We start from the raw sequence: 16170 nt of genomic DNA on the forward strand, positions 1-16170 counted from the left end.
GGAAGGTTTTGTTTAAAAGTATTTTAAGAGGAGGAGAAGTACTAACATCCTGGAAGAAAGCAGTGATAGCTGTAATACCTAGAGAGGGTAAATATCCATCAGACCGAGATTCATACAGGCCCATTTCAATACTAAACCACGATTACAAAGTGTTCAGGTTTATAATGGCTAAAAGAATGACAAAAATAATGCCAAAAAGAATAGCTGTGTGAGAACTAACCATAAACCTTAGATGTCTTTCTCTTCCATGTTGCAGTATTCATAACAATACGGAAGTTGCTGCCTGCAGCACCGGACATCCGGCCAGTACACCCAAGTCTTAGGAGCAGGGGTACATGCCAAGTTGTTTGTCTAGGCCATAAACTTATGTCGGCTATAAAAGTTACATCTGGATGTACCCCCTTCAGAAATGGCTGCTGCATACAGTAGTACCCTTGGAGAACAGGAAAGAGACGCTTTTCAGACCTACATATGCCACCAGCCTAAAGGAACCCAATAAGCGTATATCTGTTTGGATGTGGAGAAGGAAGGGAAAGACACTCCATATGGACAATACAAAGCAAGAGAGAGCTGTAGGGGGGGGACTGAATACTGCAACATGGAAGAGAAGGACATCTAAGGTTATGGTAAGTTCTTACACAACTATTCTATGTCCTTCTATTCTCATGTTGCAGTATTCATAACAGTAGAGAGAGTACCCAAGCTTTAAGTATGAGCCAGGAAGGAAGGCAGAGGGGCCTGGTCTATGAGAAACTGTAGAATTGACCTAGCAAACCCAGATCTGGCTCTGGAGACCAAGTCTAGCTTGTAGTGCTTGGTAAAGTTATGGACTGAGGACTAGGTGGTTGCTTCCAGTACGGAAGCGTGGTCCATCCCCTGAAAAAGGCTGCTGAAGAGGCAGCTACCCTAGTAGAATGTGCTCTCACACTGGTGGATAAAACCTTTCCATGAAAGGAATAACAGGCAGAGATAGCTTTATAAATCCATGAAAATATAGTCTGTTTTGAAACTGCCTTCCCCAGGGCCCTTGGGTGAAAGGAAACAAACACCTGGTTAGACTTTCTAATGGATTTGGTCTTGTCCAGGTAACACCTAAGCTGACTATGAATATCCAAAGAAATGTAGTTTTTTTCAGATGGATTTTGTGGTTGAGGGAAAAAGACAGGGAGGTGAATTGCTTGATTTAAGGACAGTTCATTAACCACTTAGGGCATGAATGACGGGTTAGTCCTAAGGGAGACCCTGTCCTTGTGGAAGATGAGGTAAGGGGGGTTTAGCCATCAAGGCCTGGATTTCTGAGATCCTCCTGGTGGATGTGAGGGCTACCAGCAGTACTGTTTTCCAAGTACATAGTTTCAGAGATGCTGAGTGGGCTGGTTCAAAAGGAGCTAGTTTGAGTTTTTCAAGGACAAAATTAAGGTCCCATGAAGGTGGTATCAGTCTTCTAGGTGTTCTGATGGAGGACCCCTCAAGAATGGTTTTACCTCTAATCTGGATACCAAGGGGAGACAGGCGGAAATGGCTGACAAGTGTACCTCACAGAGGAGTAGGTCAGCCCTGAATGTAGAAGCTCACACAAGTAAGAAAGGACCACAGGTACAGGAATAAGAAAGGGGTTCAGTTTTTTTCTTCTGACACCACCTGGAGAATCTTTTCCATTTTGCTACATAATTTCTCCTGGTACTAGGTTTCCTGGCCTCCTGCAGGACACTGAGTACATCCTTGGAATATAGGTGTCTGAAGGGGATCAGAACTCTATCACCCACAGAGTGAGTCTGAGGTTGAGTACATGAGGGTGTATGAGTGACTGCCTGTCTTCTGTGAGTAGGTCGAATAAGTGGGGTAACCTGTGGCAATTGCCCTTGGCTAGTAGATGAAGGGGAAACCAATGCTGTCATGGCCAAAAGGGAGTTACCCAGCAGGATTTTTGGTTTGTCCCTCTGAATCTTCAGAAGGACCCTCTGAATCAGAGTGAAGGGGGGGGGAGGCATAAAGATACATCCCCGCCCAAGAAAAAGAGAAGGCGCCCACCCTCCATAGCTGTGGATCCCTTGTGCAAAATGAAGCATCTCCCTGTTCTGGGAGGCGGCAAACAAATCTGCCTGAGGAACACCCCACTTGTGAATGAGATTCAAAAACACCTCCCTGTGAAGCATCCATTCGTGGAAGGATGCAAAGGTTCTGCTGAGTGCGTCCACCATTACATTCTCTGCTGAAGGAATGCACACTGCTTGCAGGTGAACGTGCAGTGCAGTTCTGCTGCCAGGGAACAAATCTGAATTGCCAGGCTGCAGAGGGGGAAGGACATTGTTCCTCCTGCTTGCTGATACACCACAGGACAGTCATATTGCCTGTGACAACTTTTAAGGTGCCTGGTAGTAGGACTGGATGGAAGGTTTCGAAAGCTAAGAGAAGGGCCCTCACCTCCTTGACGTTGATGTGATCCTTTTGTCAGAGGGAGGACCACTCTCCCTGAACTTTGTTTTGTTTGTTGTGGGTTTGCAGGACTGCTCCCCAACCCAGGTCTGAAGCATCTGTGAAGATTTGTTGTGAGGGTATGGGAATCTTCAAAGATATACCCTGGTTGAGGTGGATGGCTGTAATCCACCATTGCACCTCTTTCTTCATGCATGGGAGGAAAGGAAGCGGAGTAACCAGGGGGGTGAGAATGTTGGTTCCACAGACTATTCAGTACCCACTGAACTTTTCTCATATGCAGCCTTACTAAGGGGAACATGGGTATGGATGCCATGTGGCCTAGGACCCTCAAGAATTCTCTAGCTGTTAAGGTTTGGCGAGAGAGGAGTGATTGCAGGTAGCGTGTGATGGCTTCCACCTTCTGGCAAGGAACAAAAGCTGCCATCTGATCTGTATTTATCCTGCATGTCACAAAAACCATGTCTTGGGTGGACGTTAGGTGAGATTTTTCTTGGTTCACAGTGAACCCTAGGCTTACCAGGGTACTGGACACCATGGCTAGGTGGTGGTAGAGGGTATGGCAATCCTGGTGAAGGATCAAGAGGTTGTCTAAGTATGGATATATTTGAATTCCCTGCACTCTGCAGTGGGCAATGACTGGGGCCAGACACTTTGCGAACACTCTGGGGGCTGTGGAAAGCCCAAATGGCAATGCAGAAACATTGAAAATGCAAGGAACCCATTCAAAAGCGTAGAAACTTCCTGTAGCTGGGGTGAATAGGGGTATAGAGATAAGCATCCTTCAGATCCAGGGATACCATGAAGGCTTGGTAAGGGATGAGAGGTAGGAAGTGATGCAAGGTGAGCATTTTGAAGGTAGGCACCTCGAGGAATAGATGGAGTATAGACAAATACAAGACTGGCCTCCCAAGGGCCATCTTTCCTTGGAGCCAAAACATCCTAGAGTAAAATCCCTTGTTTGTCTGTTCTGGAGGTACGCTTTTTCTATGGTGCCCTGAGCTTGAAGCTGTTCTACAATTGGGGGGGAAGAGATGAAGCTGATTTGTGGGCGGTTGGGGTACCCGTGAATGGGAGGAGGTGCCCACCAAGTCATCAAGTACCCTTTCTGGATGATGGAAAGGACCCAATCCTCTGAGGTTATTTTCCACCAGGAGGGCAGGTAAAGGGTGAGGCGGAGGGATAAGGGAGTGGAGTTGGGTAATGGGTTTGAGTCACAGTGGAGGAGCTCTGTCCGGGTCAGGCTGCCTCCGAAAGGGACTGTCAAAAAACAAACCAAAGGTTCCGAACTAGCAGGTGTAAAACTCCAAAGGTTTATTAGGAAATATGAAAGTAAAGCGCTTTAGTCTCCCTTAGTAGGAAAACTTCTTCAGACAAAGTAAAAAAATCATCTAACACAGTTTAAAACCAAAAAGGCACCAAAAAAAGGGGGCGTATTACAAAATTACAAACAGTTGCCTTAATCGAACCCACTGACATACCTTCACATTTAAAGTTGTATTACATTACAAGCATAAATAAATGTCTACTTTGCATAGACGAAGTGCCAAACATAAAAAAGTTTTCAAAAAAAGAAGAAACACAAACTTGGTAAAAGTAGCAAAGAATGTCTTAGTGAAGATTTATGAACACATTCGAGTGTAAATACGGCTTGTTTCCTTTAAAATACATTTTAACAACAACTTTCCGTAGGGTAAACAAAACTCATACAGAATCTTGTGGTTAAAAAGGAAATAAAATGGAGTAATGCTTGCAACTAAGTATGTACAAATATAGTATCCATTGCTTAAAAAAGAAAGTAGTAAAGAGTGCACATCTCTAGTACATAATGAAAAATCAATGGTAAATAAATAAATAAATAAATAGTGCAACTCAGCTAGGAGTCTGCAATAAGCGGAATTTCAAAGGTGTTTCTAATAAAGTAGTGTTATTTCTAATGTTAAATAACCGAATATATATATGTTTCCGTGTTGGTATTTTCTGCAAGATTCCTTGATTGGGATGTACAGGTAGGCTTCCTTTAAATCCAGTGTTGCCAACCAGGCATCTTTGCCTATCATGGGAAGGAACTGAGAAGTGCTTGGAAGTTTTAAAGTTAAGTCAATGAGACAGCTTACCGTAGGGGGGAGTCTTACTACTCCCTGATTTGGAAGTGGGAGCCCCCCACTGCTTAGTCCTGTGCGTACCCTAGGACTGAAGCCTGGTTGTTCTGCTGGTTCCGGGTTTGAACTAAAAAGGCCTGGAAGAGGCAGGAAAAGGACCAATTTTTTGAGGGCCAATGCCTACTAAATCTTGGAGGCTGCACTTGTAAGAAATCTTTAACAGTTTGCATAGACTTAGCTTTTTCCTGCATCTTTTTAAGAAATTCTTTTGCTTTGTTGCCAAACAGGTGGTCCTGATTTAAGGGAGCATCCAGCAATTTAGCTTTAACATGATGTGGCAAAGATTGCTCCTTAAGCCAAGCATGCCTCCTAAGTACAGACCCAGTGACAGCAGCCCTGCAAGATGCCTCTAGTGAATCAAAACCACATTGCAAAGTATGTTCTTCAACCTGTTCAGCAGAATGCATTAAATCCTGTAAATTCTTATATTCAGCACAATCAGGTATCAACATCATTTTCTGTTTAAGCAATCCAATAATATGCTGCTGATACTTTAACATATGAAACTGGCAATTTATGGCCAAGGTTGCAGAGGTGCATACCTTCTTACCCCATCTATCCAGGGCCCTGGAATCTCTATCAGAGGGAGTAGGATTTTTGGCAGTAGTAGCCTTAATGCCCTTGGGTCCCTGTGAAATGGTCTCAGGATCCGCAGTAGGATTTTTAAAAAGGAACTTGTGAGAATCAGGAACCCTGTAATATCTATCAGGTTTTCTGGGAGCAGGAGGTAAAGATTCAAAGGCCAAGCTAGATTCCGAAAAGGCATCGTCAACAATGTCCAGCACAGGAGGGATAGCTAAAGGCCTGTGTTGGGGCAGGAGTAAGAAATCTCTAAGCCTCTTTTTAGAATTTGAATAATCTTGGCTTTCCCAGTGAAAATGCACCCTACGAGTATGGCAAGGTTTCATCAAAAGAAAAATCCTCTGGGGGAGAAGCAGAGGGAATAGAGTCCTCTGCATCAGAATCCTCACAGGTGGATAAGGATAAATCCTGGTCATCAGAGGAGACAGAAATTTCAGAATCCTGGTTAGAAGCATCATAAGCAAATTCAGTCCTAGGTCTCTTAAAGGGGGAAGGTTGGCTTCCCCTGATTAAAGTAATAAGGTCTTCAGCCATTCTTATTTGTTTTTTTAGGCATAGAAGCCTGACCATGCGGTCTAGGCATCGGTTTCCTAGACATGGTTCGAGTTTTAGGCCTTGAAGAAGAAGATGGCGTCTGTTTAATATGCAAGTCAGTATGCCTGAATACACCCTCAGAAGCCGGTGCCTGCACAGCGGCTCCGGACCCATCCAAGGTAGAGACATCCGCGGGGTTCCATAATTGAAGCATCTTGCGGCATACCAGACTCCCAATGGGTCTCAGTAGAGGCCTGCGAATCATAAGTAGCGGGTATCAGGGGCTGCGAAAGCGCCTGAGTACCGGTGAACTGGCTTAGGAGAAGTTTTGTCAGTTTTTGACCTAGACGGTCTGTCTTTTTCGTAGCATTTTTTTAGGTATTCTGGTAGTCGGATTGCTACCCGACATTTCTGGATAATTAAATTGTGAGCCAAAATATTTTGAAGCAAAAATATACCGACGTTTAAAAGTGTGTTGATTAAATTTAGCACAAAACCGACAGCAGGGTACATTGTGGTCAGGGCCTAGGCAAGGAATACAGTACAAATGAAAATCCTTATGAGGTATTTGCTTCCCACAAGTAATACAATTAACTTTTATTAACATCGGTAAGGAGCAAGAAAAAGTTTCCCCAATGGGGTACTTAGCTTTTAGTTGAAGACTTAGGTTCTGAAACTCAAAAACGAAAATTTCAGGAGTCTGCCGACAGGCACTTGCGTACTCCTTCTGCTTCGGGCACCGCGCGGCAAGAAAGACTGATGTAATGGCGTCGGCTGCATGTTTTATACCCCTGATGACCTGACTTCATGGAAGAAGGGACAGCAACCGACGCAGGACCCAAGACTTTGTTAATCAGGCCAACTGAGGGCAACCTGCCAGCAGATTACCCAAATGTAAGGACTGCAACAGTGAAACATGAAGATCAGGTAGGAAGCTCAAGAAACAAGGACAGACTGGGATTTTGACGCAGGCCTTTATGGATATAATATTCTGTATGATTACTGTTATTCTCCTTAAAATAGCGGAAATTATTCCAAGAACTAAGCCAACATAGGAATGAAGAAGAGAGATTCTGCTGATAGGGATGACTGCAATTAGGGTTGTAGACAATAGGCAAGAGGGGGCTGGAATTTACTGGAGAAAACTGGCAAAGGAACCAAGGTTATTGGTAGCAAATAACTAGAGAGGGAAGGGTAACAGAATGGGAAGAGGCCAAGAATTTATTTGGACTGCAGTTTAGAGATTGCCTTCTGTGTGAAAGATTGAGAGAATATAGGCAAAGAGAAAGAAATGGGTGGGGGGGGGTCTTAAACAAAAGACCAGCACTGGTGGAGTTTTTAGTAGAATCGACAACAGAAGCGATCACTAAAAAAAGGAATAATTGGTACAGCATATAACATATTGCAAGATAACTATAAGAATCAGAGGAGGTTAGAAAGGATTGGGAAGAGAGAATGGATAAGCAGCTCAAAAAGAAACAATGGGAAGATATATGTATGTCTCCCAAATATACAACAAAATCTAGAAACTTAAGGATATTTGCTTGGAAATGTTTACATACATATTTTTATACCCCAAGTAGACTTCGAAGAATTTTTCCTCAGACAGACACACAAACGTTGGAGGTGTTCCGGGGAAGAAATAGGTACTTGAGAACATATTTTATGGCAGTGCAGTAGGGTGACGGACTTTAAGTATTCCCTGCTGGATGCATTATCAGAGATGCTGGGTGGGCAGATTGGTGTAACAAGGGAGATGATTTATCAGAGCTATGATACAGAATCTGAATTACCTAGACATGGTAAGGCCTTGCTGTGTCTAATTATGGTGGCTGTCAAAAAAGCTATTACTGGAAAATGGAAATCAAAATCTAAACCAAATATATTACAAGTAGTGAATATAGTAACAGAGATAAAACAACTGGAACTGAGATCTTTAGAAAAGGGTAGGAGCAAACCACATAGACAAAAATGGGAACTGTAGGAACAATACATACAGGGGAGGAATGAGGTTTAAAAGAAGGCAAGACTTAAATGAACTATGTAATGTTTGACTGAAAATGAATGGGTAGATTATAAGTGATGTAGAATGTTTACAACTGGAAGTGTGTCAATATGGTTTATGACGTAAAATGATTGCAACTAGGACTGTGTCGGTTTGTTTTATTGATTGCTTACATCATAAGTGATGACTAAATAAAGACGCTTCTTACTTAAAAAAAAAAAAAAAAAAAAAAAAAAAAAAAAAGGCAGGAATTGAATAACCTGTGTAACGTTGCTTAGGTTATACGATACATAGCAATATATGTATAATGTTTGTTAAAGTTAACTTGTTAAAACATTTTGATCACTTTTGTACAAGTGTAAATTGCCTGTCACAAGTGCTAATTCAATAAAGGTGTTTAAAAAAAGACCAATAAAGCTTTTGTTTACTTTCTGTAGAGAAGGACTGCTTAAAACAAAATCAGACTATTTCTGATACCAGTCCCCTTTTTTCCACTTTCCTAGTGATTCTTCTTCTACGGCCAAACACAAGAGTGCATTTCCTTACCAGTCACCTTAGTTGCCTTGGAACTGTGCCAACGTAATTTATGAACACTGACCTGTACTCAGCCACTCTTAAAATATTCTTACCTCCTTTGCACTGGTGTGCTCAGCCTTTCTTTGGCTCTTGTGACACGTCATTCCTGAAAGGCATAAATCCATAAAAATACAGCTGTATGAACATGCTCACCATTGCCAGTGATGCTTAAGTAACATCACTGTTCACTATGATTCAACTTACCTGGGAATGTCTGACCATCCAGCCAGACTTCCAAAGCTTTCACAAATCCTACCATATGACATTATATGCCACACATGGCAGTAGGAAGCATGGTACAAAAAGGAAGAGGTGCCGGTTCCAGTTTTTTTTTCCTTTAAATATCTAGGAATGCCACTATCAACTGGACTATGACCCACCTAGTGGTTACAAAAAGTGTCCCGTTTTCAGAACTAATCTGAAAATTGGGAGACTGTTCCACCACCTCTTTACATAGGACTTAACCCTCCTTTCTTTGGGTACTATACAAAATGGAGTTATAACAGGGGATACAGGGATGGAGAAATCACACACTGCAACTGTCATCCTTCTGTAACATCTATGATTAAACTGAGTATGCTTCAACTGTATGGTGTTCATTCTTAGGCTCATTGTTGCAGTATGATTCATCATATGTGGAAGAGTAATAAAGCAGTACCCAACCTGACCAGACTCTCAAGTTGTGAATATTAAAGACCCTGAAGGACTGCTGTGGTAATGTGGCCAGCTTGTGATGTCCGGCAATAGTGTGAATGAAGTCCATGTGGCTGCCTCACAAATGTTTTCTGCAGAAACATTCCTGAAAAGGCAGCAATAGTAACTGCTTCCCTTGTAATAACTCTTCATACTGGTCACACCCTGCTAGTTATTTAATATGGTTTACATACAAGCAGCCTTCTCTTCTACTTACCTTTCTTCATGGAAACAACAGTTGGTTATGTCTGCTTATAAGCCCCAAATCTAGCAAGGAAGAATCTGCAGTCTCTGCACATCCAAAAAGCAATCTATCTTTTTCTCCTCGCAATGAAGGACTGGACAGGAAAAGAGCAAATGGATGGACTGACAGTAAGCCACCTCTAGAAAGTACAGTTATGTATGTTGAGCTTAATGTAACAGATGTTCCAATTCCCCACTCCTGCAGTAGCCTTTTGGCTGTATGGGTTGTATCATAGGCTCTGGCTCCCTAATGAATTTACACTCTGATTATTGGCTAGTCCCCTTAAAGGGACGTCAGAAGTCCATGTGTAGAAAGATACAGGAACTTCTTACCCACAGAGAAAGAGAAAGAGCTTACACATCCTGCAACTCTAAATTATATAAACAGTAACCAAAAATTTTATATCCCAACAACTAACGACTTGCAGATGTAGGGAGATGTCAGGAGGTGGGAGTGGCTACTACAGCAATGAAGAATTTGAGCATCTGTTATGGTACGTACAGCTTACACAACTGTAATATGTTCATCATTCTCACTGCTGAAGTAGCTTTTAGACTAGACAGTTTGACTACTAAAGTCTATAAACGTGGAAGGCGGAAGGATAAGGTTCCAGAAGCCCTTGTAGAATGATCCTAGCAAAACCAGTTATGGACCTGAAAAACAAATCCATTTCGTAATGCTTTGTTAAAGGCTCTAATAGAATGTGCCTTAATACTGACTGGAATAGACTTGCCATGGTGGGAACAAAAGCACTAGCAGAGGACAACTGTCTTGAAATAGTCGGTTTGGACACGAGTTGTCTTTTCTTTGTGCCATCATAAGAAATAAACAGCTGATCTGCCTTTCTAAAGATCTTAGTTCTATCAGTATCACACAAGAGCTGCCTATGCACATCCACAGCAAGTACAATCCTTTCTCCATGGTTATTGGGATCTGGTTAAAACACTGGGAAATTGGTGATTGCTTCTGAAACAGCTCTGGGCATAAATAAGGGATTTAATCTTAATGTGACCTTATCTTTATGGAAGACCAAATAAATTCACCCACCATGACAATTTGCAATTCAGATGCTCTTCTTGCAGATGTCAGAGCAACAAGGAGCACACGTCAGAGTTAATATGGAGCATAGATTTTCATGTAACAAGCCTTAAGTCTGCTTGATGAGTTGATTCAAAGGTAGACATAGTTAACTTCCAGTACAAAAGTAAAATCCCAAAAAGTAGCCACCTGTTCTCCAGGAGTCCTAAGATGCAAAACTCCCTTCAGAAACAGTTTTCTTTCGAACACAAACATGAAAAATGAGGATCCATGGACAGACATGCAGAAATGACTGCAAGATAAACCTTGACAGAAGAAAAGCCACAGAAAAGTAACTTACACAGATATTAACCAGTAGTACATAGGTTCATAGGTAGGTACTAGGCTATCTGCCCGAAGGCATTTATAAGCCTAGCCAGAATGTGTTGGCTCCCACTACCTCTCGCAGTACATTGGTACCGATTAGAAAATGTGATCCTTGCTTTTTTGTTACTGGTTAGACAGTATGTTTCATAGTACAAACCAGATCATCTGCTTCATACGGGACAATCTGAAACCTTAATAAATACATGAGCATTAAATCAAAGCATAAGTTTTTCTTCAAGAAGCTGGCTTGCACAGCTGTCATGACCAACAGCAGTTTACAGGTCTGCATACAGAGCATACATGTAACAAGATTAGAATGTTCAGCTTTTGAAAAGCTTTCTTTTGTCAGAGTATGCATTTTTCTCCGATGGAGGCTCTTATTACTCAAGAGATGCAAAGCTATACCATTTCAACTGCATTTACAACAGTCTTTACATAATCCCTTTTGAGGACTTGGTTATTGGCTAGGCACTAACTGAAAAATCTTTTCCACTTAACAGTATAAAACTTCCTAATAGCTTATAAGCTTAGTGAGATCTAAACCCAGGAGGTACAGTTGTTCGCTCTGGGACACAGACACCTCTTTAGACTGCCATTTAAAGTACTCTGTCAAGTGCAATGGTATGCCTGAATGAGGAAAAAACACTGGGAGACATTCAGACACTGTAGCTGCATCATAACTTGGAAGGATGGGGGGTTAGATCTGTAATCCACACCCCTCCAACTTAATGAAATCAGATTCTCTCTCTCTCGATCGAAGAGACCCATTGTTTCTTCTTCAAAGGAGTTACCACAGACAAAGATGATTTCTCGGAGTCTGGTTGTCTGCTTTGCATAAAGCTAAAAAAAATCCTGTACCAACTTAAACCATTTATGGGATGCCTGTTGGAAGGGTTAAGGGGCAGACTCAGCTTATGGCAGCTGCTGAGGTGTGGTTGGCATCCTAAGCTCAACTGTAAGGTCTGTAAGCTCATGTCAGCCAGGATCATCCCACCTAGTGGCAGCTGCTGAGGTATGGTTGATATCCTAAAATGGTATCCAAAGGTCTTTGCAAAGACTTTCTTGAAGCCTTTAAGGGAAAAGGCCATAGCTTCTGACTTAAGGATGTGAAATAAATTTGGGTTACTGCCCTTTCCCCCCATAATTAATAAGCACTGTAAGCTGGCCCTGGAGGGTTGACGTCTGACTCATGCAATAGCACTTTGGTATTAAGTCCAGGAGAACATATCCGAGATCTACAGTGTGACAGGTTCAATCAGGGTCTAAATCACAAAAAATGTAGACTGTTTCAAAGCCTTGTCGCTCTTTCTCAGTTCCCTAGGTAGGGGAATGGACCAGCCCCCCCCCCCCAAGCATTTCTGGTGTCCTATTACTTGTACCACTCCCCTGCAAGTACTATAAACACTGCTCAAAACAGTCAGAAGGCGTACTATTTTATTATTTACCTTCTGAAATGAAGGCAGAGTTATGGATTTCATTTGAAACTTTTAATTTAAATATCCTTTGACTAGTTTAGTCTCATTAGGCTAGAAGAGACTTTCAGGGAATACATTTGGTGGTATTTATACTACTTGGGAAATTTTGGCCTGGGCATTGGGAAACTTCCTTCTACTCTTTCTGATGGCTTAGGCGGATGTAAAAGATATCATAGCACCTACCATTAACAGAGACAGATGGGGGCCTCGGTTTAACAGCTCATCCAAAGGCCGACACACTCAGGAGTGCAACAACCCCCCTTCCCACCTTTAAAAATGCATTGCAGTATCAGCAAAACATCTACACAGTGTGAGAGTAGAACCCATAGCCTTCTGCACCAAAGGCAGGTATGCTACCTGTTGTGCTACTAACACATTTCAAATTCTATAGCACACACACTGGCAGCCATTTGCTTGAAAAAACAGTTGCACATTGAAAACAGACCTAGTATTAGCAACAGTAAACTTCTCTTCCTTTGAAGCTCAGATCCCTTGAAAATGCATTAAGCAGCAAAACAATGTATGAACCAATAAAAGACAAAATTACCCATTCAGAACATTTCAATCAACTGTAATGACTAACTTAGCAGTCTGGTAGTTGGTGTAGAAGATTAAGGCTCTTGGCTCCTGTAGCCAAGGTACATTGTTTGAGCCTGAGTTAATTAACTAACCAGCCATCCCTAACTAGGGCATTTTGCACACACATGCACCTCCAAACCACCTACCCACCACGGGCAGCTCTTCTCTGGTTCATAGTCTTGTACGGGCTGAAGGAATGCTCTTCTCACTCTGAGTTCATTAAAGGATGGCTAGATCCATTTCATCTTCTCTCTGAACAGAAAAAAAATCCCACACATTGTAACACATACACAGATACACAGAAAGAAAGATGCATGAAGTGTGCACCCTTAAAAAAGAAATGCAAAAATATAAAAATTGTGGCATCCACCTCCCCCACCACCACCAGCGGGTCCTAGGCAACTGCCCAGGTCATCTAGTGCCGGATCTGGCTCTGCTGATTGGAGACCCCCGAGTTTCAACAGGCCCTACTATTCTATCAGCCCTATTACACATTTGCAAGTCCAACAGTATCAAATAACCATTCACGGGATCTCAATCTCTTTTGCTAAATAGAACATGTTGGACAATTAGGCTGCTGCTTCTATGGAACAGTCTTACACTCCACATAAAAAGTGCTTCTATTCAAATGAAACTGTGACAAATAGAAGAGTAACTGCACGTTAACCCCTGATTTAACACCCCTATCCCTCATGCATAGCAAGTATGCAAATGTCCCAACATATCCTTGTCTGACTAATCTATGGGTTACTTGTATGCAAAATATAAGGGCTAAAAACTACCATGGGACTGTAAATACTTTAGGGTGGAATTTGCATTCCACAAACACAATTACTATTAAACTTTCTCAGTAATGACAGGAATGTCAGGCAAAATAGTTAAACCAAGATCTGTTAAACCAGTCAATTTTTTTTACATGGTCCAATCGTCAGCAATATTCAATAGAAAAGGTTTCAAAATTAGGTACTTAATCACCGGAAGCAGAAGACTGACAACCAATCACTTGCTGCTGCAAAAAGAACTGTAAAATGGCATGAACTCTTCCTCCTTTTAGTTATGTGCTACTCTGATGCCATGGGCTAAAGGAGGAGCCAAGCTCATTGGGGAGGTTAGGAAACGCTCAGGAAGTCATACCAAAGAAATGACATCTGCTTTCAGTCAGTTCACATGGATAACCATCTTGCTGCAAAGCAAGGGATCCTTATGAAAAATACTATAACTTACTAGGTGCTCCTCTACACGAGCATCTTTGCTGTTCATATTTTTGTCTTAAGCTGTGGAGTTTTGTAATTATTACATGTCTTTAGAATGTCGTGCAAGATACTTAAAAATGTTACATCGCTTCCTGCGCTGTTAAACACTTTTTCCACATTTCACTAAACTGTGTGGAGTTTATCCACCCCCACAGGCTTCAGGTAAAATTAGTCAAGCAAAGCAAAATATGCCTGGTCAATAAAGGCTAATCGCCTACTGAGCAAATTTCCTGCGGTTAATCCTTCGATAGGTTTTGTCTCCTAGCACCTGCCCTCTAGGCCTTACAGAATCAAATATGATCTGCTGTGGTGAAACTTATAAATTCAGCAAATAAAATGGTGACAGAAAAGATTACTAAAAGTGAACATTTGCCAGATTCACCATGATTCAGGCAGCTAGTGTTTGATTACAGCCCTGGCCCCCTGCTGGAGGATGGTTTAATGTAAAGGAGTGATGTGACTGTCAGCTCTACACAAAGCCATGAAGTGGCAGTGCATGCCTACACCACATGTTGCTGTGGATGACTTCCCAGTGGAAAATCCCTGAGTGCTGGCTTCAAGGGGGCAGGGCTGTCCTGATGGGTTACTTCATTTGTGGAAAACTGTGGCACACCCCTTGCTAACACCTATGGCACACAAAACCATGGTCATTTTGCCGGGCATGTACTGTGGGAGTTAGGGTCACATTAGGGAAAACCCCCTGATGCCTGCCTAAATAACATCCCTCTCAGTTAACTCTTGCCCCAGTAAAGGGAAACAAGTGGTAGACAGCTGAAGGGGAAATCTGCTGGTTGGCAAACAGCAGGTCAGGGGAAAAAAAAAAAAAGTAAATTACATATATGTATATATATATTTATATATATTTATATATATATATATATATATATATATATATATATATATATATATATGTTATATATATATGTATATATCTAATCTATATATATCTAATCTATATCTATATATATATCTATCTAATCTATATCTATAAAAATATATATATCTATCTAATCTATATATATATCTAATCTATATCTATATATATACATCTATATATATATATCTAATCTATATATCTATATATCTATATATATATATATATATCTAATCTATACCTATATCTATATCTAATCTATAACTATATATATATCTAATCTATATCTATATATATCCAATCTATATATATCTATATATATCTAATCTATATATATATATTTATATATATCTATATATATATATATATATATATATATATATATATATATATAGATAGATATATATCTATATATATATATATTTATATATATCTATATATCTATCTATATATATATATATATATATATATATATTTATTTAGAAAGAGAGAGAGAGAGCATGAATGATTGCGAACACTGACGTTGCAGGGTGGAATCTTTCATACAAGTAACTGTACATCTGTAAATTATCAAAATTCACTTTTACTGACAAATTATAATTTCAGGAAGTTAACTCCAAGCCTCAGTCTCTGTTATAGGTTCATAGCTATATACTAAGTTAATGACTACTTTATAAGTCTATCCATGCAACCTAAGCCCATTTTGCACTTTATATATCATGGGTGTTTACATGATTGGATGTAGGGTACACCCCCACAACACAAACAAATTTAATTTCCTGAAAAATAATTTCTTTTTTTACCATGACTTCTGACTGATGGACCATAAAATTAGTTTAACAATAATTACACTAGTTCACATACATTCCACTGTTTTTGTCATCTGCGTGTATACTGGCAGCTGGATGGGAATGACTTCTGAAAGTACAGATGTGTACACTTATCATAAATGTAGATGTTAGAGTGTATTCAATGTTGCAGTTGTTACCTGTGGGTTATCCCTGCTGTGGTAGCCCTCGGCCAGCCCGAATACCAGAGTCATTGTTTTTCTGTGTTGGCTGCTGTCGCTTGCTCCTCTAGGTAGTCCAGAATAAGAGGGATGGAAGGTTGAGAGGTATTTCCCCCTCTGGACTGGCTCCAGGAGCAGAATCTTTTCAATTTTCCTGCATAGGATTTTCTGGTGCTGGGCCTTCTGGCCTCTCTGATGTCTAGGACCTGTTTGCTTAACAGGGGCCCCTTGTTTGCCTTTGGAGTATAAGCCAAGCTGACAGTTTCGGAGTCTGCAGGTCGGGGTGCAGCACCCCCCCCCCCCCCGAGTTAAGAGGTCTGAGGAAGGGGGAAGCTGCCTGAGAG

General features: G+C 41.1%; 1 protein-coding gene across 12 annotated transcripts in view; it reads right to left on the reverse strand.

The window, feature by feature from the left end:
* AFDN (afadin, adherens junction formation factor) overlaps positions 1-16170 on the reverse strand; it is a 3286836-nt gene that overhangs the window by 2704391 nt on the left and 566275 nt on the right. The window lies entirely within an intron of this gene.

Source organism: Protopterus annectens, chromosome 1.part0, assembly GCF_019279795.1.
Source record: "Protopterus annectens isolate FY-2018-M chromosome 1.part0, PAN1.0, whole genome shotgun sequence".
Taxonomy (NCBI): Eukaryota; Metazoa; Chordata; order Ceratodontiformes; family Protopteridae; genus Protopterus; species Protopterus annectens.